We start from the raw sequence: 26,183 nt of genomic DNA, 5'->3' as shown, positions 1-26,183 counted from the left end.
CCCCCTCCCTCTTCCCCCCTCCCCCTCACTCACATACACTCTCTTCGTCAGTCTTTCACCCTCCATCCTCTCCACATGGCCAAACCACCTCAGTGTGTTCCTCATAACGCTTCCTATCACATCCACATCCACACCACAACGCTCCTTTATATCCTCATTCGTCAGCCTGTCTCTCCACGTGACTCCACAGGCTCCGCTTAAATAACTCATTTCCACTGCTCTCACTCTTGACTTGTGTCCTTCCAACAATGTCCAAGCTTCACTTCCGTATGTTAGAGTTGGTATCACAATACTGTCATGTAGTAACTTTTTCACTTCCATGCTCACTTCCCTGTTCCTTATCACTGCTTTCAAGGAACCAGCAACCTTTCTTCCCTGCTGTACCCTTTCAAGCACTTCACCCTCCAAACCTCCATCCTTACTCATCACACTACCCAAATACTTAAACGTACTCACATTTTCCAATTCCTCACCATCCAACCTCGCTGTACATTCACTAACTTCACCTCTCTCAAAGACCATCACTTTACTCTTCCCTACATTCACCTTTAGGTTCCGTTTCTTACACACACTCTCAAACTCATCCACCAAGCCTTGCAACTCCCCTTCGTCTTCACTCAACAACACAGTATCATCTGCAAACAACAGTACAGGGAGTTTCCAAACGCTATCCTCTCTCACCATGGCCACTCCAACATCCACTACCCTACCTTGTACCTCTTTTATTACCCCATCCATGTACAGATTGAACAACCATGGAGACATGACACATCCCTGTTTCAAACCAACTTTCAAAGAGAAAAATTCACTTAGTTCACCATCCACACGCACTGCAGCCTTCGCACCATCGTACATACTCTTCACAGCATTCAACAACTTCCCATCTACTCCATATATTCTTAACACTTTCCACAATCCTTGTCTATCCACCCTGTCATATGCTTTCTCCAAATCCATGAAAGCCGCATACAACTTCTTTCCCTTCTCTAGAAACTTTTCCACTAAAGATCTAAGAATGAATATCTGATCTACACATCCTCTTCCCTTCCTAAAGCCTCCCTGTTCTTCTCCAACTAATTTCTCTGTTCTTTCTCTAACTCTGTCTATAAGTTTCCTACCAAACACTTTTCCTATTATACTAAGAAGACAAATGCCCCTATGATTACCACACACTTCTTTTTCCCCTTTTCCTTTGTACAAGGGAATAATTATACCTGACTTCCAATCCTCCGGGACTCTACCTTCCTCCCAGGCCAATCTGCACATCTTCCACATCCATTCTACTACTATCCCTCCCCCAAGCTTCAGCATTTCACCACACACTCCATCAATTCCTGGGGCTTTCCCCGATTTAACTTTCTTCATTGCTTCCACAACTTCTATTCTACTGATTTCTTCCTGTCTTCTCACCTCCCTCCTTCTCCCAGCCATTCCCCAGCCACTTATACTCGCATTACTTCCATCCTCTACGTTCAACAATTCCTTAAAGTGTTCTCTCCATCTGCTCACTTTTTCTCCCTTCTCCACTAGTAATCTACCATTTTTATCTTTCACTCCCCTGCTAACTTCACTTCCACCCTGTCTTACTCTTTTCACTTCTCTCCAGAACATTTTCTTACAGTCCCTCCACTTTACACTCAAATTCCTTCCAAATTCCTCATCCACTCTCTTCTTACTCTCTCTTACTAATCTTTTCACCTCTCTCTTCCTTTCCACATATAACTCTCTCTTCCGCCTCTCAACTTCTTCCACGCCTCTATTTCTCATCCATTCATTGTATGCTTTCTTCTTTTGTGCCACAGCCTGTTTCACCTCTTCAGTCCACCACGCTGTTCCTTGCACCCCCCCTCCGTCTTCTCTTCCTTCCACACACCACATCACATGCTGCACATATTTCTTTTGTAAATATCTTACACATACCTTCCACGTCTCCCATCTGCTCCAATTCATATCTGCCCAATCGTTCCTCCACTTCTCTCTTATACTCTGCCTTTTTCTCATCCTCTTGTAACCTTTCCACTCTCCTTGCAACTACTCCTTCCTCTCGTCTTTCCCTTCTTCTATTCCTCCATCTTACTTGCATCCTAATTCTGGCCACCACCAAGTAGTGGTCAGAAAGTCCACTCCCCCAACCTCTATACACTCTTGCATCCTTTACACATCTTCGCATCCTTTCATCCACACACACATAATCAATCATTGCCTTCCTTTCATTCAGTTCACCACCCACCCTTCTCATCACTCGCCATGTATACCTGTGGATCATTTTATGCCTGAAGAGGGTATTGGCTATCACCAACCCCCTCCCAGCACAAATGTCCACTAATGCACTCCCATTCTCATCTATCTCAGCAGGCACACCCCACTCACCAACTATTCCATCCACCTTCACATTACCAACTTTACCATTCATATCACCAGTCAAAAACACTCTCTCATTCCTTCCAAACTTTTCCATGCACGCTTCCACATTTGTCCAGAACTCTTCTCTCACTCTTCTAGCACGATCTTGCGTTGGCGCATACACACACACAATCGCCCACATTTGTATTCCAACTTTCAACTTTACCCACACAATCCTTGACCCAACTGATCCATACTGTCTTATGCTCTTCTTCTATCTCTTACTCACAACTATACACACTCCTTCCTTCGCCCTCTCATTCTCAACTACTCCTGCACAAATACCCCATCCATACTCCCATTCTCTCACACTTTCACCTCTCCATTTTGTTTCAGTTATTCCACATACATCCACTTTCGCATCCTGAAGCACCTGGACAATCTCTCTCTCTTTCACCTCATCATTCGCTCCTCTTACATTCCATGTACTCATTACCAAGTCCTTTGTCCGGTCCTGGGTCGTCATCGTTTGGTCAGTCCTTGTCCGAGGCTTCTTGTTTGTTTTTTTAGTTAGTTGTTTTCCGGGGAGGGGCACTAACACATTTGGTACTGCCATGTAATGTGTCTAAATGTGACAATTTTTGTTTTTTGTTCTGGTCCCAAACCCATTTGGACAGGAAACCACGAATTACCTTTCTCCTACAGTCTCCCATCCTCCTTTTTTGGAATAAGGAGTTGAGGGATAGAGAGTGAGAGACCAAGGATGAGATGGAGGAGCAGAGAGGTATATGAGATTGGGGGATGTGAATTAGGAAGAGGGCAGTGAAATGGCATGGGGCATAGTGGCATGGAGGTGATTTATTTGTGGCCACTTGAAGTGTCTGGCTATAGACAGACAGATAGATCATGTAGATTTAGTCAAACCAGGGACCAGTATCATATTTTAATGTATATTTGATTTTGGCAAGTAGATAAAGATGATAGGAGTAGATAAAAGTTGATGAGTAGATGAAGATGTTTGGATGAGTTTTGTATAGGAGAGTACATGATGAGGCTTGACAGCACTTGTTCAGCTTGAAAGGTGTTGGATGAACCATCTGATGGGTTTTATGAAGTGCATATGTGTGTGGATAGCTCTGCCTGTGTGGTGGTATTAGGATTTCAGGGACTTGAATGGTGTGGGGGGGTGTAGTCCATTCGGCATGCCATTGAGACAATAGTTCTCGTTGTTGTTTTTTTTATTATTATTATTATTGACTGAACCTTGCCTCACCAAACAAAGGTGGGGAAAAGGTGCAGGATTTTTTTACCTTTTTTAGCTATGATAACTCAGTCAAATGACCACCCCTTACGGGATTATGGCGTCTGGCAATAGATAGATAGATACAACTAGGTTACTTTGCATAAAGGACCTGTAGTATGAGACCTTCTGATGATGTCGTGCAGTTTATGCTTGCCACCACCAGACTGTTTTGTTCACATTAGTAAAGAGTCATCATGGTGAAGGAATTAAATCTATCTACAGCCCTGTTTCCCACTATCTGACTTTCAAAACTGTAATCTCTCCATATTCAGTGCTGAGTTGTAACTAAAGATTCACACAAGAATAATGACAGTCATGAAGTTACGTAAATAATGCAGAGCCATAGGATTGTCTTCTTCTGCCGTTTGAAGGTGCCCTTTTCATGCCATTCATCTTCCTCCTTTTGGGGGATAGGGAGGTACAGGAAGAATGCTTCTGTATGTGAATATTGGGAGACATGCTCTCCTCATTCGTGTCCTTTGTTCATATCGTTTATTGCTTGTTCATATCATTTACAAATGCCACACCTCTCATGTACCTTAAAAATTATGTAAATAATATGCAAGAGAACACTGTAATGTAATACACAAAGTAAGTTGCCTAGGAAGAGGTGCTGAGAGGCCTTGTAAGCCCAAAAATAATATGGCCCAAGGCTTTTTTCATACAAATTTTTATCTTTTTTATATATTGGTATGGTGTGAGTTGGAGTAAGGGCAGCACGATGGCACTGGGCAGGGCAACATTGAGACCATTTCTTGATATCCTCCTTATCCTGCAGGATCAAGACTGTTAGAGTTTAGACAGATGATGAGGATTATTATTATTTATTATTATTATTATTACTATTGTTATATTATTATAGATAGATAGAAGCCTATTACAGTTTCCTCTCCCCCTGTGAAGTAGATTTGCCACTTTTCCCCAAGCTGTAGTAGTTGTCATGGGCCAAGGCTCATCTAAAATGGGAACTCAGTAGACTGCAGACATGAAGTTAGTCACCTGTTGCAGTCCACCATCTTTCTCTCTGGGAATAAAGAAGTACTTGTGGGATTATAACCAGGGAACTGAACCAGGCAAATGACAAACTGGATCGGTTCATCTTAGGTCTTATGTGCAAGTAGTTACAGCCCCAGGCTCATCAGAACATTAACCCAGTGGACTGCAGGCAGAACTGCCCTTCTGTAGTCCACCATTCTCCTGTTGGGGGATAGAGATGGGATTGGGAAACATTAATATAATCAGGCAGCCCCACCCCCAACTCCCCATCCTATTAGTGCCACCCCAGCACCAGTACTTTAGGGGTTAATTATTAAGATCTGTATTGAACTCCTCCACAGACAGAGTGTTAACTTATCAGCAGACTTGAGAATGTCTCCTAAAAGCTTGCCATATTTTCAAGGTCCATCTGTGCTGCTGTCCAGCTGTTCCTGCTACTGGTGCTTCTGTGCTGGGGGTGCCATTCTGCTGCTGCTGCTGCCGTGCTGGGGGTGCCATACTGCTGCTGCTGCCGTGCTGGGAGTGCCGCTGCTGCTTCTGTGTTAGGGATCCCACTGCATCTGCTGTGCTAGGGTGCCACTGCTGCAGCTGTGCTGAGAGTACCACTGCTGCTGCCATACTGGGGGTGCTGCTGTTGCTGTGCTGGGGGTGCCACTGCTGCAGCCATACTGGGGGTGCCACTGCTCCTGCCATGCTGGGGATGCTGCAGCTGGCTCGGTTTTTTCTCAAATTACACAGTGGCCTTTAACCTCTAGGGAAATGCCTCTGACAGCCATGAAGAGGTTCCTCAAGGCCATCTGTCTTCATCTACACCTCTGTTACTAGTACTACTACAGCTACAACTACAACTACAATCACCCTTCTGAAGCGTGAGTTAGAAATTTTTTAGTTCGTCCACCTTGACTTGGCGGAGATATTTGTAATTTGTGGCCTAATTCCCAAAGCCCAGAAGCAGAGTAAGACAAGGATAGCAATACTGTAGCTCTGCATCCTTTCCAAATCACTTTTGTGCCAAGTTGAGATGGACAGAGTATAACAGCTGCTCCCCTACTTATGAAATTTTAGTAGAGAATTCCTCACCCCATCCTTAGGTGGGAAAAGGAGTTGGAACTGATGATGATAATGTTAATGCCTAATAATGATAGCTAATGATAATGCCTAATGATGATGATAATTTTAACAGAGAATTCCTCACCCCATCCTTAGATGGGAAAAGCAGTTGGAACCGATGATGATAATGTTAATACCTAATAATGATAACTAATGATAATGCCTAATGATGATGATAATTAGGATTGTTGGCAGTGCTAGGCTCAATAATTAGAACTTTTCTCCACTGGAATATACAATGCCAGTTAACTTTGTCAAGATACTCATTATATTTGCTAATTGACAACAGCAATGATAGCAATGATGATGATAGGATAGGATGTTGCAGTGCCAGGAATCAGTCCCTGGCACTATGAGGCTGTGCACAAGACCTAATGAAATATCAAGCTGGTAAGTCTTTAATTTCAACAACAATAGTTCATAGCTCAGAAGTTCATAAGTGGGACAGCAACTGTCTTTATTCCAGCTAACACCTGATGGTGTTTATTCATCTGAGAGTGATGCTTGGGAGTCCAAGGATAATAATGATCTTTATTTTTAACTTACTTATTTACTTACGTTAGTCTGTGCTCAATTATCATAGTTCTTGCACCTGAACTTGGCCCAGGTATTGTCCCTTCATAAGTTTTTTTTCATATATCTCAGTGGTAGAATAACACAATTCTACAGGTGTATATTCATCCCATTGCACTTCTTCATGACTAGCATTCTACTTGATAAACTGTTGCTAAGATGCTTATTGTATGCCAGGTTAGAGTAACAAGAGTACGGTAAGTAAATTCCCCAGGTATCCAGGTATACCAGTAGCAGATAGTTTTGAAAACTTGCCATTGCTCTTCTTCATGATTAGCATGTCTCCTTGCTAAGCTATTGCCTCAGCTCAGCATTTTTTCAAATTGATAGATAGATAGACAAGTACACTGATAGATAAGCATTACACAGATACACATAGATAGTAGAGAGATTGCAGTAAGTGTTAGCTAGATAGATATACTGCAAGAATTTTGTGATAGATAGGTTTCCCATGTTATTTTTGATGCCTTTGACTGCTAGTACAGTATTTCTCTCAGTTGAACAATGTCTGGTGTTAGTTCAAAGTGGCTTGTCTTCTTTGTGGCTGTGGTGATATCCTAACGTGATTTCTTAGCAAGCCTCCTGAGCCACCTAAAAGACACCCCAGTGAATTATGCTTATGTTTAGTGACTGATTATTATTATGTTATTTGTATTGTAATTGATGCACAATGGACATATTATTATAACCTGTGGTTTGGCCAGTTGTTTCAGTACTCGTGTATATTGTTGCTATGGTTTCCATTTCAATTACCCACCCCAATCGACCCTACAGTGTCGGCATTGCTCATTGTTTATGAACCTCGGCCCTGTCAATTCCCCCGTGTGGAAGTTAGAATGCTATGTACTGGAACGCATATACAAAAATAAGCGCCAAATCGGTCTGAGAAGATTAAAGTTTTGCGCTGCCAGAAAATTAATTGAAAAGTCTGCCTTGTAAAAATAAACCTTAAAAATTTCATGCTGCATTAGTTGCTATTTTACTGTTGTGTAGCATGGCCCCAGGTACCTTTGCTATTAGTGGGGTTTTGAGGAATTGAGGATGACAGGGTGGTTGGGTAAATCACTTTTACTGCACACACAACCCACCATTGTGTGCCATGATATATATCGGTTCTGACATCGGTAATAGGGGCTTCTGGAGTTCAAAGAGAAGGGGTTCTCATTGCATATGTTGGAAGGATAAGTGGCACACAGGTGGATGATTATATAAGTAAACATGCACGCAGCCCTTGCTTGCAATAACCATGTTGTGGCCGTACAGTAAGGGGGCGGAATGCTCTATGAGGGGGTTGTAATCACGGTTGTTTTGTTTTTTATTTTTTATGGCCCAGGCAATGCTTCAGGGATTGGGCATACGCTCTTAAGTGGATATTGCAAGCCAGACGTTGCACACTTTGGTCACACCTATGAGATGCTGGACCACATATTCACAGCCACCCATTCATTCACCAATTTTTTGTTTCTCATTTTTGCAAGAGACCTGGGACTAGCTACTGACTGATGTACAGTAATACCTCATGGGAGTGCCGTAACTCCTTACACCACCATGTTACTGTTTAGTTGTATGTTACCACCAAGTTTAGTAACTTATATCCTGGGTAGCAAGAAGCCACTTGGCTTGTCACTCATCATAGTCATTTACCAGATTCGAGTAAAGTGACTAAGATTATAGACAACTGGCCAGCCATATGCAGTCATAGGCTACGAAATGTTCAGCAAGACTCCTGTCCTGAGCATGAGCAAAAGTATGTAGACACTTCTCTGCCGGCTGTAGGAATGGAAGGTGTTGTTTGAAATATTTTATGTGGTAAGGACTGCATTCTTTCATAGCCCACCATTCTCCTTTAGGGGCATTGTAAAGGAACTGAAGGCTGTTAGTATAACGTGACAACTTCAATATCTGACCATTACCATATGAAGGTGTCTGTTCTAAGTGTCAATAAAACAAGCAAGAGAAGGAATGTTACTCTCTAGTCATTTGAGGAAGACTGATAAATATGACAGACAAGTCAGTGCTGGCAGAGTATTGTTAGCATACTTTTGCATGTGCCTGTACATCACAAACAGATGCAGTAAGTCCTGGTTATATGCCAAAGATGCTAAAAAATACAGGGTGGTTCGTATATAACATGTCTGATCCCATGTGTTTTGTTCTTGCTATTTGACCCATACTTTACCCCATATTTAGGTGGGAAGAAGAGGTTAGGTTGATGATGATGATTGCAATGATGATGTTAATAATAATGAATGATGATTATTATATATTGATGATGATTGATATGTTGAAGGCTCAGTCAGCATTTTCATCTTTACCCTGCATCATTTTCTATTTCCCATAACCCTTTTTTACTGTATATTGATTGCTTGTTTGCATCCATTGTTTGCATTTTTTATATCAAGTAATTAAGTATCTCCTCTTGCATTTGCTTCGGTATTTGCGTAAAGTTCACTTATTTCAGTAAGCAGAAATTTTTACCCTCCTCAGACTGTTATCTATCAATTGCCAGACATCTCAATCCCATAAGGGAGAGCCACAAACAAATTAACTTCATGTTGCACTGTAGTCTGCCATTTGACTGCCCTCTCTCCAATGCACACCCCCTCCCTCGTATCTCTCCACTCCATTCTCCCATTTCAGCCATGGTCTCCCCTCCTCCCCTCCTCTTCTACGTCATACGCATACCTCCTTCTAGTTAGTCTCTCATTCTCCATCCTCTACATGGCCAAACTATCTCAAACCATTTCTCCTAACAGCACCACAATGCATCTTTACTTTCTCATTTGTATATCTGTCTGTCCATAAAACTCCACACACTACAGACTTCATTTCCACTGCTCTCGCTCTTGACTTGTGTCTTTCGAACAGGACCCAAGCCTCACTTCCATGCTCACTTCCCAACTCCTTACCACCTGCTTTCAATGATCCAGCATCCTTTCTACCCTGCTGTACCCATTCAAGCACTTCCTTCCATCCTTACTCATGATACTAAAGTACTTGGATGCACTCTTATTCTTTATTTCCTCACCATCCAGCCTCATTTTTTATTGTGACATCATTTGCCTGAAAGATCATAACTTGACTCATATATACATTCTCTTTTACATTCCATTTCCTACATACACCCCTAGACTCATTCACCAAGCCTTGCAGTTGACATTCCTCACAATACAGTATTTCCACACCTTACCCTCTCTCATAAGACACTCCAATATATTCACAGCCCTGCCTAGTACTGTATCCCTCTGTTAGCTCCGTCCATATACATATTGAACTACCACAGAGACATGACACGCAGAAACATGACACAAGGAGACGTGTCACACAGACATGACACACAGACATGACACACAGGAGCATGACACAATATATGACACAGAGGCATGACACAAACATGACACAAGGAGACATGAGATTTTTGTCCTTATGCAGATTCATTTCCCATACCTCACTGGCAGAATAAGATAGCACTGTGGCCCAACATCCTTTCCATAGCACTTCTTTGTGACTAGCATTATATTAGTCTTGTTTCAACTAGCATTTACAAAGGAAGGATGGTAATTTAATCCCCAGTTAAACAGAGCATAATTGAATAAAGCTGTCAAAATACCTGCACTCCCATATCCGCAGACTGAGCCAACAACACACCAGATATATATGGACAGTCCTGTATTTTGGTTTACTAAATTGTGGGCTGCTGTTGCTGTGGTCCTGTATTCTTCTGTAGTAGTGCTGTAACCAAACCACTTCTTTGAACCAGTATAGCGTCAATTTCAGCATTTTTGCATGTACAGTATTTGGTCCCTGACTAAGTAAAACAGTGTCAGTTGTTTGTAGCTTGTCTGTGTGTGCTGATCATCTACCTCCTTGAATTAGATGTGGCTAAATGAGCTGGGAAATTTTGCTAAGGATATGTGTATGTTATTTTTGAAAGTAGACTGCTGAAAGATGCACACACACGTCTGAAAAAAAATTATTAGAGGATAATCTTTGTTGTAAAGATAAGTTTGGAGCTTAATAGCCAAATGCTTATATTGCATTTGTTCTGTGATTAAATTCCAATTTTTAGTTTCTCCAGCATTGACTGTGATTCTTGGTACTGTAGTTAAAAAGAATCTGGGACCACCACAACAACAGGTATTATCAGCCCAAAAGATCGTAAATAAATATGGCATATAAAAGGACTTTGCAAAAAGCCATAGTGCTGTTTTACCCAACAATAAAAATACATGTTTTCCATGTATTATCCCTCCTGAAGTATTGATGTTGGTAATTATATTTGTATGCCAATTTTTATGCCCGTTTTCTTGTTATTTTTGCATTAATATTATTACCATAGCATAATGATGTAGTGCAGTCTGCCACAGGAAAAAATATGCTAAAAAAAATATGTTCTCGTCCTTCTTTGGTTGATTATAATTAGCAACAGGTCAGCTATGAAATTGTCATCCTCAGTCTGTATTTCCCCCTGCCTATGACCAGTCTTTTAAATGCAATGTGTGCAAGAGTTTAAAATATAAGAGATCTTGAATTTTGCTCTTTTTTGTGTATTATTTCTTGCAGCCTTCAGTTTTTCCTTCTCTGCATTAAAAACAAAAATGTATTGCTCTAAATAGCACTGAGAATTTAAAACTAACAGGCATCCTTAGTTAACAGCCATTTATGTCAAAGATTAATGATTAGCTTGACTTGAGTACCTTTATTTATATCCAAGTTTAACGATCATTCTGAGTTGATTCCCTTCATTAAACATCCCCAGTTGATTCCCTTCATTTAGGTCAAATTAATGAGTTGAGATTTTTCCCTGCATGTATATGAACATTTGTCGTTAATACAGTTTATGGTTTTTTCTTAATATTTTATTTTTCCTGTGGCTGACTGTATGGTTACATATTGATGTGGGTGTGTTATTTTGGTGCTTGTTTATTTCTGTTGATTTATTCTACATTCAGTTTGCATTCACCTGACAGAGATTCATAACCTCTTGCTTGGATTGTGGCCAAGTGTAGTCAGACTGGAGAGTTAATTTGAATAGTAACCAAGGAGACTCATTGCTGTTTCATCACTAAGGCTTATCAAATTATTCATAACTTCTTATCTTGGACTATGGCCAATTGTAGTCCACTGGAGAGCTAATTTGAATAGTAACCAAGGACGCTCATCCCTACTTCATCACTAAGGGTTATCAAATTTTATGTAACCACAGAGTTTCATAACCTCTTAGTTTGGATTATGGGCAAGTCAGACTGGAGAGTTAATTTGAATTGTAACCAAGGAGACTCATCCCTACCTCATCACCAAGATGTGTTGAATTTTATACACCAGTGATTTAGTTGTGAAGTTATAAAAGTTGCATTGTTTTGTCAGATGGAAGTAAAACTGACCATAGTTATGTATGTGTTGAACTGTAATATGTTATCTTTATATCTCTATTCCTATTTGTATTAATGTAGGATAATGTGTCTATATAATGTCATCTTCAGTTGCTTGAAATTTTGTAAGTACAGTATATGGATTAGGGCGTCGAGCAATAGATAGATAGATAGATAGGTAGATATGGAAAGATCATAAGGTGCCCAATGGACTGAACTATTTTGATCTACAGTAGTGCACCAACTTTCGCTACAGCAGGATTCGCGGAATCCACTTTCGCGGCATGCACCAAATATTCCCTAACTTCCACTTTCGCTTGAAAAAAATCGATTTTCACGCACAAATTTTGGGTTTGGGACAGGGTTGCCAAGGTCGCGGTTTTCCCGCCAAATTGGGCTCGTTTGGAAGCTCTTCCGCGGGCAGATTTTACCGGTCGCGGGTTGCTGTTTTTTGGGCTGGTTTGAAAACTGTCGCGGTTTTTTGGGCTAGTATGGAGTTAAACCACATCACGACAATATACTGAGAGAGAGAGAGAGAGAGAGTATTTAAACATATGGCGGAGAGAGACCCCCTAATACTCCCACAGGGACCAGTGGATGCAGCCAGTGCGGAGACTCCGGAGAGAGTTTTGTTTTATCCCAGTTATCGTTGCCAGCAAGCACTGCTGCAGTAGAGAGGATTTTCTTTCAGTATAATTTAGTGAAAAGTAAATGAAGAAACAGACAGCAACATGAAACAGTTGAAAACACTCTTCATGTTAGAGCAATATGCGGACATAAAATGTGTTGTAATGATTTCACATACAAAATTATGTTAGCAAATTTCACATATGACGTACACAGCAACGAAACACAGTGATGATGATAATATAGATTTTTGAATAATATAAGTGTGATGGAAAGTTGACTCAGAGGGAGAGAAAATACCTTCACTTGCATGTTGTATTACCTAGTGTAATGATAAGTATATTTCAACAGAATCATTGTTGTTTTATGGGCAATAGTGTTTTTATGGCAAATAGGGAAAGTTTAAGTGAATCAAGTGATCATTTCAGGCATTAATAGGGACCTATATATGAATTATTAATATAAAACTAATTTCGCATAATAAGAGGATTTTTAAAATAATTATTGGTGTTGGGCTACTTTTGGGCTGGTTTTCAGTTGGGTTTCCGCGGGCAGAGCAGGGTGCGACTTGGCAACCCTGGTTTGGGACAATATTTTGAACTTTGAATTTCCTGCACCGCCCGCCCGCAACCCACTGCCATCTTGAACGACGTCATGTCAACACTCTGTCCACCCATTCCCGCCATTGTGTACGAGCGTGCTAGCTCCATTGTGTTGGATTCTCACGGTTCAATGGCCTCTACTATACCTGGTAGTGTGGGGAAAGGGCCTGGTGGTGTGGGGGGAGAGCCTGGTGGTGTGGGGGGAGGGCCGGGAGGCAGTGGTGGTGATAAAAAGTGGCCGGGACATTCAAAGTCGGGAGGAAAGGCCAAGGCTAAAAGAGAGTATCGTGTTGGAGTGAAGAAACGGCAGTATAATAATGAAATGAAAAGGAAGATAGTTGAGCACATGGACAAGGGCGCAAAAAACAGTGAAATCTGCAGAGAGAGAGAGTGGTAGCGAGGCAGCAAGAGGTGGCGCCAATACGTCTGGCGTGGCTAAATAAGCCCGCCACGCGCCTCGGATACAGTACTTACCCCCAACATCCATTAAACACCTCAACCTGGTCTCTGTGGTATGTTTCTCCTCATATAATGTGTACTGTATAGTTTTTATTGTTTGTATCTCACAATGCAATGTACAGTAGTGATTTGATGTACTGTATTGCAAGTGAAAATGAAAATCTGATGTTACTTTAGGATAACCGGGAACCAATTAGCCTTTTTGCCATAAAGACAATGCCCCAACTTTCGCTAATTCCACTTTCGCGCATTATTTTTGGACCCAATTAGGCGCGAAAATTGGTGCCCCACTGTACTGTTTTATATCACACAGTCATTTGCCATATATTCCTAAGCATGTACAAGCACTAATTTGCCTGTCAGGTCCCTATCGTCTATTAACCCAGGGCATTTCAGAAATCAGTATTATGTGTTGAGCAGGTTATTTTGTGCAGTTGCAATATTTAGGCAGACTATGTTGTATAAAGTGGTATGCTCTCTAACATCACAGCTAATTGCTTAAACATTTTAGAATTGCTGTCATTATGCTTATTCTTTGGCTGTGTTGTTGATAAGTCTCCTACTCTGTTGCTTTTTCTTTGTCCGTGGATTTTTTAAGGTGTTTGTGATGATGTTGGTGTCTGTTGGATTGGGTTGTGGTGGTTTATAATTCTCTCTCTCTCTCTCTCTCTCTCTCGAGTGAAATATGTAAATGACAGTGGTTTGATATCACTGTTGGAGTGAGCAAAGATGTGTGTGTGTGTGTGTGTGTGTGTGTGTATTTACCTATTTGTATTTACCTATTTGTAGTATACAGGAATTGAGCAATGCTCGTGTTGTCCTGTCTCCATATCCACATTTATCAAGTCTACCTTTACACACATGAATGTTTTTCTCACGCACCACCTCTTTGTCTAAGTCGTTCCAAATATTTAAGAATATACCTAATTGTGATATACACGGAATGTACTATGCTCGTGGGTTTCCGTCGCTGTTTCTCAATAAGTCGAATTTAACTTTAAACTCGTTTATGTTTTTAGACTGGACGATCTCTTTGTCCAGGCTATTCCATAAGTCTATACTTCTGTAAGGAAAGCTATATTTCTTGATATCCTTCAAACAGCTTGACTTTTTCAATTTCATTCCATGTCCTCTTGTTGCTCTCTTATCCCATACAAACAGATCTTCTTTGTCAATTTTATCTACTTCCACCATGGTCCTGAACACCGCAATCATGTCTCCCCTCTTTCTCCTTTCCTCTAACGAAGGCAAATCCAGTTTTTCCAGCCTCTCTCTGTATGACAGGTCTGTCAGACTGGGGACCATCTTGGTTGCTGTTCTTTGTATTCTCTCAATCTTGTTTATATCTTTCTTTTTGTGTGGGGACCACACTACCGCTGCATATTCTAACCTGGGGCGGATCATGGCCACTATCAATTTTTTCATCATTTCCTCATCCATATAATGAAATGCTACTCTTATGTTAGTCAAGAGCTTATAAGTCTCTCCAACTATCTTGTTAATGTGCTTTTCTGGTGACAAACTATCTTGGACCAGCACTCCCAAATCTTTCTCTTCTCTCTCCTTTTTGTGATTAATTCATTACCCAAAAAATAATTCAGTGATGGTCTCCTGGTACTTTTACCCATTTCCAATATTTTACATTTCTTTACATTAAATTTCATTTCCCACGTCCGGCTCCAATTGTGTATCCTATCCAATTCCTTCTGCAGTATTTTACAATCCTCCTCAACCTCTATCTTCCTCAAGATCTTTACATCATCAGCAAACAGACTCGCATAACTGTTCACTCCATCTACCATATCATTTACATAAATCAGGAACATTACTGGCGCCAACACTGAGCCTTGAGGGACTCCACTTGTTACTTCCCTCCATCCAGACATCTTTTCCTTTATTACTGTCCTCATTTGTCTGTCTCTCAAAAAGTCTCTCATCCATTCCAGAAGTTTCCCCTTTAGTCCTCCTATATATTCTAGTTTCCACATTAGTCTCTTATGAGGTACCTTGTCAAAGGCCTTCTCTAAGTCTAAGTACACACAATCCACCCAACCATCTCTCTCCTGTACCGCATCAATCGCTCTTGAGTAAAAGCTCAACAAGTTTGAAACACATGACCTTCCACTTCTGAATCCAAACCTGACCATTCAGCCAAAATATTCATCTCTTCCAGATATTTTATCCATCTGTCTTTCAGGATTCTCTCACACAATTTTGCGACCATGCTGGTTAGAGACACTGGTCTATAATTCAGGGGTTCTTCCCTGTTTCCTCCCTTGTAAATTGGTACCACATTTGCCCTCTTCCATTCTTTTTGGCACTTTCCCTCTTCCAGTGAGCATACAATTAAGCTGTGAATTTTATCCGCCAGTTGTTCTCTCTGCATTCCTTCAGTACCCAATTAGAAATTCCATCAGGTCCTGGGGCTTTCCTTACATCTTGAGTTTCCAGTAATTTATACACTTCCTGCACCTCCACTTTTATATCTTTCATCACCGGAACATTTCTAATCACTCCCTCCCCTTCCACAAGCTCCTTTTCTTTAGTGAAAACTGACTGAAACGTTTGTTCATTATTTCCGCGTGCATTGCCGCATCATTAAAGACCTCTCCATCTACTTTCAGCTTGGTGATTCCTTCCTTTTGTTTCAGTTTGCCATTAACAAATCTATAAAACAGTTTCGGTTCATCCTTGCATTTGTCAATTATACCTTTTTCAAAATTCCTTTCTTCTTCCCTACGTATTCTTGTGTATTCGTTTCTTGTTCTTTTATATTCTTCCTTTGTTCTGTCGTTACCTCTCTTTCTCCAATTGTTCCACGCCTTATCTCTCTCTTTTTGGCTATCATACACCTTCTATTAAACCACTCCTTTTCCTGTTTTCTTTCCCTCTTACTCTTGGTACAAATTTTTCCACTCCCCAAATTATAGAGGTCTAGAAAGATATCCCACTTCCTCTGTATCTCTCTTGTTTCTCTGAATTTTCTCCAATCCGCATTTTCAAAAAGTTTCTCAATCCTGTAAAATTTGCTTTGCCAAAGTTGTATCTTCCCTGTCTATGAAGCTCGTCTCTTGGCTCGACGTTTCCTATTAACATCTGGAACTCAATGACCACGTGATCACTTTTTCCCAAAGGACAGAGATATTCCAATGATTCTATTACATCAGGTTCTTTGGTGAACAGTAAATCTAACCTTGCTGGTGTGTCCTCACCTCGAAACCGTGTCTCTTCTTTGACCCACTGCGTCATCACATTATTCATTATTATATTTAATAACATAGTACCCCACGAATCCTCGCTCGCCTCCGAGTACCATTCCTCCCAGTTCACCTCTTTACAATTAAAGTCACCCACCAAAATTATATTATTGCTTTTCTCAATTATTTTTTGCAAGTAGCTAGCCATATCTGACAACATCTCATGGTATTCGTCATCCTTCCATGCTCTCGTCTTTGGGGAACATACACTACCGCCATATCTCTCTTAACATTCTCTCCAGTTTCTAATTTCATATATATCACTTCAGCCCTGCCTTCTCCCATTTCCACAGTATCTACATTTATGTTGTTCTTCACTGCTATCATCACTCCTCCTCCCTTTTTTCTTTTCTGTCTTTTCTCCACAGTTTGTATTTACCATCTCCCAAATGAACATCAATATCTTCTCTTAATTTGGTCTCTACAAAGCACATGACATCAGGTTCATGTTCTCTCAAGATATCATTAATTTCGATCCTTGTCGATATGAAACCATCAACATTAGTATATATCTCCTTCAAATTATTTTTGACCTTATTAATACCCTCCTCTCTCCTACTCTCTGTCCGCACCACTTCCTCAACTTCTGATCTTTCACAACCATCCCCCCCTAGTTTCCTTGACTTCTATTTCCTTAAATACCATTTCCTTACTTTCATTTCCAATACTCTCCAAAAAAAGTATTACGTTCTTCCTCTGTCCTCTTATCATTTTTTCCTTTACTTCTTCCTTTAATGATTTTAAAGCTTCTCTTTCTTCTTCATTCAGATCTTTTCTTATTATAATATTTTCCATCCCCCGCCTCTTTGCTTAATTTCCAGGTCACTTTAAGTATCTCATTTATTACACTTTCTGATGTAAACTTGACTCTCATTGGTCTTGTTTCCCCTTTCTTATAAGGCCCTATCCTCCTTACTTCCTCAATTTCTTTTACCCACTTGTTTCCTTCGGGGTCAATCTTGCCTAATATTCCTCTCACCATGTTCGTGTCTCTCTCGAGTCTTGCGAACCTAACCTTTTCTTCCTCTTCCCTGTTTCCAAATACTATCACACATCTGTTCCTTTCTACAGTTTCTCTCACTATTTTCTCTTTTTTATTCAGTATTTTCACTACATTTTCTTCCATTTTTTTCTTGTTCATTTCCCTTTCTTCCTGGATGATCTCTCTTAAGCTGACCACTTCTTTCTGTTCTTCCTCTACGTGTGCCCACTTTGCCTTGTGTTCTTCTAGTACATTACTCACCTTCTCCGTTTTATTAGTACTCTCTTCAAGTTTCCTCCTCAGTTCAACATTTTCCCGCTTCAAATTCTTAATCTCTTCATTGGCTGTTTCGTTGGACTGGATTAGACTCTGTATGGTGGTTTCCGTATTTCCTGACACATCCTTTATCACTAGATTCTCTACTTTTTTTTCCGAGTTCACTAATCCTCATAATTAATGTTTTCACTAGGTCCATGACATTAGTATTAGCATCAAATCCTTGAAATTCCATTCCCTCATTGTTTACATTTTCGGCCATCTTTAACGTACCGATCAAGTACCTAAACAGCTGTTACCAATAAGCCACAAACATTCATGTATACTATTGCCAACAAATCTTTACATTTTTGGTAGTCTACCAACTTTCATTATTTTAAATTTAAAGAAAGACCCTAGGAGACAGGACAGACAAAATTCCTGAAACTACTCAAGGTCAGGAGCGATGCCTTGGACGTCCTCTCTCTCCGGCTGTTCGTGTGTGTGTGTGTGTGGATTCTGGGATTTGAATGGTGAGTAAATGAGTGTATGAGCCATTTCAGTGGGTTTGCAGTCGGCTAGTTTCTCCTGCTTTGGGGTTTCCCCATTGCATTATGTACCCTATGCATTTCATCCATATATATAAAAAAAAAAAAGAAAATAAATGATGACTGCTTGAAAAAGAAAAAAAAATGGTTACAATGATGATTAAAGAATAATTGGTTACGATGATGATGATGATGATTAGTCCACTTCGCTGGGCATGATACTTATAGTTCCCTCCTTAATGCTTGTTCATTCCTTGTTTCTGGTTCCTACCTCAGACATTTCTGTCTGGAAATAAAATTGAGAGAGAGAAAAACTGGGAGAGAAACCTTGCCCTAGTGCTAAAAATCATTACAGGCCTCCAGGCCTCCCATCACCTGTACTGACAGTGTTTCCCCCCACTTTCCCCTCAAACATAAATATCAGTTCTTATATTTCATTCTTTGTTAGTAAATGATAAGCCTATTATATCAAGATTATGCAGTTTTGAAGAATATTTGCTGTGTATTAGTAAATCTTGGCTTGTAATCCCACTTGACTGACTACAGAAATCCTGTCAGTCCCAAAGATATATGTTGAAGGATTGTCTGTTGTGTTAGTGTGGTGAGTGTGTTGTGGTGTGGGAAGAGGCTTTACCCTGCAGTACATGTGGTGAGTGTTTTGTGGTAGTGTGGTGTGATATTGTGTGTGTGCATGTGTGTGGTGAGTGTGTTGTGGTGTGGGAGGAGGCATAACACTGTGGTAAGTGTGAGTGTGTTGTGGTGTGGGAGGAGGCATTACACTGTGGGCATAGTGTATTGTCTGTGAGTTGTATATTGTGTTGGCACTGAAGTAGAGAAAGATGATGATTGTGTTGAAGTCGGGTTATACTCATTTCACTCTAACTTGGCACAAATTTTCATGTTTTTGCAGCTTGTTTTAACATTTCTCACTGGCAGAAAAAACATTACAGACCTACATTCTTTCCATAACTTTACATCATGATAGGCATCATATTTTAATGCTTGTTTACTGTATTCTTACAACTCAGCATTCATGAGAGAGCAAAAGCTATTTTTAAGCTAAGTTAGAGTAAAGAGAGAGAGTATAGGTGTAATTGTGTTTCTCTGGGTATGGTTGTATCTGAAGTGTGGGTGTCTAGTGATGGTTTTTGAAGGCTTCTGTTATGTGGCTGTAGTGGCCATGTATATCTAGGTACTAGGTATGTACTCTCTGAAATAGTAGAAATAAAGTAAATTTAAGAAAGTGGATGACGGCCACAGCCACTGGCGGATTGCACTTAAGCTACCAGTATTGCAGATGGTCGGAGCTGGTGACCTGTACTGTGAAATTCCATATGCATTTCACGGCACAGTTCCGTTGGAATGGGGGCCGTTTTAAGGGGGTAGGAAAAAAATATGTATCCTTGTGAAATTTAGTGTAGTGTAGGTTTTGAATACATTTGTTCCATAGCATTTCTTCAAAACCAGCATCACATTTTGGTGCTTATATACTGTATTCTTACAGCTCAGCATCCTTGTTTCGTTTCGTTTTTAAAGGCTCCAACATGCTTGCATGTGTCGGCCTTGGTCACCTAATGGCGGCTCTCCACGCTGCACGATCCATTGCAGCCTCCCTGTTCAGTCCCTTAACCCTAAGGTCACACTTAATGACCTCGTCCCATGTCTTTCTCGGTCTACCCCTCAAAACCCCACCCCCAATATTAACACTTCTCACCTTCCTCACCCAATTATCATCCTCCATCCTCTCCACATGTCCAAACCACCTCAATATACCTCTCCTCATCACAACACCAATACACTCCAGTCCCATCCTACCTCTCAACTCTTCCATTGTAAACCCAGCCCCTCCAGGCCTTGGACGCAGGGACGCACTGCACATCCACCTAATCATTGTCATTTCTGTACGTCTGAGCCGGCGAATGTCTTCCTCCTTCACTGCCCAGGTCTCACTGCCATACAGCATTACACTCCTAACACATGCTGCATACAAAGACCCCTTAGCACGTAGAGAGAGCCCTCTCAATGTCAGGAGAGGCAAGAGCTCCCTGAACTTCTTCCAACCACTTCTCACCCTAGCCACAGAGCTAGCTCCAGCCCCACCTCCAGCACACAACATGTCTCCCAAATAACAAAACTCTTCCACACACTCAAGAGATTCACCAGCAAGTTCAATCCTTTCACGTCTAACGATCTCCACCTGCTCACCCCGGCACGCCGTACACATAAAATCAGCATTATCTCGCAGTCTACCTCTGATACCACTACATCTCTTATGCACCCATTTATCACACACACCGCACAAGATGGAATTACTTCCCACGCCCTTGTGGCAAACTGCACATGGCCACTCTCCCTCGTCTTTGACAGTACCGCCACCAACCCTAGATATCATCACTTTTGTTTTATCTGCATTGACCCTTAAACCCTTTTGCCTCATACCATCTCTCCACTTCCTAAACCTTTCCTCCACCTCCCTTTCATTCTCTGCAATCAACACCAAATCATCAGCATACAACAACTCCCACGGGAGTCCGTTTCTAAAGTCACGTGAAAGGGCTTCAAGTACCATGATAAACAACATGGGACTCAAGACTGACCCCTGATGCACACCAACATTCACGGAAAACTCATCACTCAAATCTCCATTCACTCTCACCTGGGTGTGAGCACCCACATACATGGCCATAACCACCCTAACCAGCCACTCTTCCAAGCCAAGCTTCCTCATTGCCCACTTCACCACCTCTCTAGGGACTCTGTCAAAGGCCTTTTCCAAATCAACAAAAACAAAATAAAGATCCCTTCTCCTACCAATATATTTTTCCTCAAGCTGTCGAACAATGAATATGGCATCAGTGGTCCCCCTACTGGCATAAACCCAAACTGCATCTCATCAATATTCACTCTTTGTCTAATCATACCTTCTAAAACTCTCTCCATTACCTTCATTATCTGATCTAAAAGCTTTATACCTCTATAATTTCCTCTTTCCTGGGCATCACCCTTCCCTTTATACACATTTACAATTACACTCTTCAGCCAATCATCTGGGACAACACACTCATAAATAATCCTATTTATCAGGTCAGTGACTAAACTCACCCCTATATCGCCTGAGGCCTTCAACATTTCCATGAGAGAGCAAAATACATATATAGACCAAGTTAAAGAGAGGGAGAGAGAGAATAGGTGTATTCATGTCTGTTTGGCTGGAAATTTTTGGATGACTGTAGTGGCCTTGTGTGTATAGGTAGTAGCTATGTACAGTCTTGAAAAAAAAAAAAAAAAGAGGAGGAGGAGGTTGATGGCCACAGCCATCAGCGGACTGCGAATAGTGCAGGTGGTCGGAGCTGATGACCTGTATTGTGAAATTCCGTGTATTTTCATAGCACAGTTCTTTCTGAATGGGGGCCGTTGTATGGGGGAGAAAAAAAAAAATTATCAAATATTCCTTTGTGAAATTTAGTGTTGGGTGTAGGATGAGAACAGATGTTTTTGAAGCACCAATGTACATTTTGAATGGGTGTAGGTGCTGGGTATTGAGTGTATACAGCAGGTAAAACAAGTATCTGTGCAGGAGAGGGTCAGTGTTCCCAGAATTCTGAATGTAACAAGTGATATGTCAGGAGGGTTGATATATATGATCTCACCCACCTCTGTTTAGTGTTTCCTCCTAAGAAATGCTTTATGAATACTGTCTCTCAGTATAGGGAGACAGTTCTTACCACAGCTAATATTTTGATTATATAGTTTATCTATAGCCAGATAGCATCATCCCACAAGGGATGGTCGTTTGTTTTTGAGTTGGTTATTTTACAAGGAGGAGCACTTACCCTCCGCCAACCCACTTGTCGACATGTTGGGAACACATATGGGATGGTTATGTGGTTACCACCCAGTGTTGTAAATTGTTTCCTGGCCTACAAGAAACCAATAGGCTTGTCACTCACTGTACAGCCTTCTGAAAAGGAAAGAAGAGTAATAAGCGACAGTGGATTTACATAGCCCTGGATTTATTACATACAAATTGCCTTGTCAGTGAATGCCACAGAACCGTAAGACCACAAGTTTGTTATTCAGGAACCTGTTTCACGAAACATCCCACTGCAGGTTAAGAGGTCTGGCAATGCTAGCTTGTGGCAGTATCACATTTCACAGTACTTACACTTATTTAAGGTGCTGTATCACTACAAAAAGAAATTGTCCACACACACACACACACACACACACACACACACACACACACACACACACACACACACACACACACACGGCATCATCGGAGGTGGACGTCTGTACCGGCGCTCCATACCAGCTCAACACGGGCAGAGGCATTACCTAAATAAGTATCTTTGAATGAGTCAAGCTCTGTACCAGGTTAGACTAAATGATTTTTCATTATTAAAAGGAAAAGAAATAATAAATAAGACTGGTTCAACAACAAAGAACCATGATGCGTTGAGTCAGCTGTGTTTGAGCAAGACGGGGAAAGCGTGCATGCTTTGTAAGTACTGTACACACTCTGTTCATTTAGTATTACAAAATGGATACATACTTCAGTAAAACAAATTTGGAAAAGAAAAGGGATAAAAGTATAAAGCAAAATGATGATTTCTACCAAGAACTGGTTGAAGTGGAGACTCACAATAGACTGGTTGAACGTGTACACAAACTAGAAATGGCTTTCAAAAATGAAATTGATGAAATAAAGAAGCAAATGCACTTGCAAAAGGAAGAGATAGAAAAACTGGGAAGGGAGGCCAATAAGAAAGACGCAACCATCAGTGAACTAACAGTGGAACTGAATACCATTAGGAAGAAAGTGAGTGAAATGGGAAGTACAGTAGTTAATCACGAGAGTGTTATGGAAGAGTTAAAAAATGACACAGAGACAATTAGACAAGCAAGCAGTCTTATGGACCAGAGCAGTGATATTGAGGAGAAGATAACACAGGTGAATGAAGCTGTGCAAAGCTACAAAAATGATGTAGAAATCACGTATGCTGAAATGGTGAAAGTAAAGAAAGACTTAGAAACAAGGGTGGAGGAAAAAAACATTAAAAAGGAAGTGAAAAGAATAATCCAAAACAATCCAAAGTTAGTCAGAGATTCAGTAGAAATAAATAAATCAATAGTAATCACTGGTATAGAAGAGGAAGAAATTAAAAACAAAATCACTAGAGACAAAAAGGAGATGGCAAATGTAATGAGCTTACTGAAAGAAGTATCAGAGGAAATCTGTAGTAAAGACATAGAGGAACACAAAAGGTTAGGGAAATATGAGAAAAGCAAGACAAGACCTCTAAAGGTGACTTTCCAGTGTAAACACTGTGGAAGAGATACTAAAAAATGCAAAGAATCTTATGGAAAAAGAGGAGTTCAAAAATGTATGGATAAAAAGATGTCTAACACAAGAGGAACTGGAATTACTGAAAGAGAAAAGGGAGGAAGCAAAAACAAAAAATGAGGGAAGATCAGAAGAGGACAAGAAGAAATTTTTTTTACAAAGTAATAGGATTGCAGGTACGAAAGTGGTACACAAACGGGATGGAAGAAAAAGGAGGAAGTTAGTAGAACCATGTCATGACAAGTATATAAACAAGATGATAAAGTTGATGTACTCAAATGTGGATGGAATGGTATCTAAATTACTAGAGATGAATGATCATGTCAGAGAAAATGAACCACAAATAATATGCCTAACTGAGACAAAATTAACACCAAGGATATCCAATGACATACTAAACTTAGAGGAATACAATATATGGAGAAGAGACAAATTTAAAAAAAGGAGGAGGAATTATAATATTAACTAAGAAAAATCTAAAAGTCAAGGAAATAAACCTAGATATACCATCACAAGTAGAACTGATTGCAGTAGAGATCGACACATCTGAAGGTAAAGTAATTGTAGCCAATTTGTATATGCCACCCAGATCAAACACATGGGAAAGAGACGAATATGAGGACCTGGCAGAGAGTACAATTCAGAGTATAAGATCCTTGCTACATAAAATGGAAGAGAAATCAGAAAGAATTATACTAACTGGGGATTTCAATACAAATATAAATTGGAATACTCTAGATATAAATAGCCAAGAAAGCTGTTGGGACCAAAAGCTCCTGGATCTCGTACAAGAGTTTTTCTTAACGCAACATGTGAGGGAAACCACTAGAAAAAGAGGACTTGATGTACCTTCAGTGCTAGATGTAATATTTACTAGGCAAGAAAATGACATTGACAGTTTAATATATCACCCTTCACTCGGCAAAAGCGATCATGCAGTACTAAATTATAACTTCAGGATAGCATATGACATAGTAAACAGTAATGACAGTTACAAAAAGAGACTAAACTATAAAAAGGGAAATTATCAAGACCTAAAGAAGTATTTCTTAGAAGTTGATTGGGAAAATGAGCTTAGAGGACAAGATTTAAATGCTGTATATAAAAAATTTTGTGAATTTTGTGAAATAGGAGTCCAGAAGTACATCCCACAGCACAAAGAAGCAGATAAGAAAATACAGAAATGGTTCAATACAGAATGTAAAAAATCAAAAGAAAGAAGAGATTTGTTGTGGAATAGATACAGAAGACACAATAGTGAAAGGGCGTATAATAATTACAAACAGGCAAGAAACGACTATGCTAGAATAAGGAGGGAAGCCCAAAAACAGTTTGAGGAGGATATAATAAATAAAAGTAGTGATCAACCAAAGCTGTTTTACAGCTATATCAGAAGCAAAACCAAAGTAAAAGATATAATACAATCCATCACGGACGAGGGAATCACTTATACACAAGAGAAAGATATTTGTGAAGTACTAAATAAGAATTTCCAATTAGTTTTTACAGAAGAAAAAAATTTTGAGAGGGAATATGTGGAACACGCATGTCCGCACATACTACCAGATATACAAATAGCAGAAAAAGTAATACAAGAGGAGTTAAGTAGAGCAGAAAAAGTAATACAAGAGGAGTTAAGTAGATTAGACAGAGGAAAAGCAAGTGTTCCTGATGAAATTTCATATTGGGTGTTACGAGAATGTGCAAAGGAGTTAAATAAACCATTATTTTTAATTTTCAAGAAATCCTTGAGTCAAGGGAAACTACCTGATATTTGGAAAAAAGCAAATATAGTCCCCTTATTCAAGAAAGGAAATAGACAAAATCCTCTCAACTACCGACAAGTATCACTGACCAGTGTTGTAAGTAAGGTATTAGAAAAACTTATAAGAAAAGCTTGGGTAAATCATCTAGAAGAACACAGTATGATAACAGAAAGACAGTTTGGTTTCAGAAAAGGAAAATCATGTGTTACTAATCTGTTGAGCTACTAAGACAGAGTAACAAACACAATACAGGAAAGGGAAGGATGGGTGGACAGTATCTATTTAGATTTCAAGAAAGCTTTTGACACAGTACCACACCAAAGACTTTTATGGAAGCTGTACCATCAAGGAGGAATTCGAGGCAAACTGTTTTGTTGGATGCAAGACTTTCTCATAAAAAGAGAAATGAGGACAGTACTAAGAGGAAACTACTCATCATGGAAAGAAGTGACTAGTGGAGTACCATAGGGTTCGGTGCTGGCACCAATCATGTTTCTAGTGTACATAAATGATATAAACAGTAACACTGGAAATGAGAGCTATCTGAATATGTTTGCAGATGATGCAAAAATACAAAGGAGAATTACTAGCACAGACTCTTGTAGGGAGCTACAAGAAGAAGTAAATAAACTTCATGAATGGA

The sequence above is a fragment of the Coenobita brevimanus genome, chromosome 89 (genome assembly GCF_032717465.1).
Source record: "Coenobita brevimanus isolate Jiangsu-jjx chromosome 89, ASM3271746v2, whole genome shotgun sequence".
In the NCBI taxonomy this organism is placed as follows: domain Eukaryota; kingdom Metazoa; phylum Arthropoda; class Malacostraca; order Decapoda; family Coenobitidae; genus Coenobita; species Coenobita brevimanus.
Note: the sequence above shows the minus strand (reverse complement) of the source record.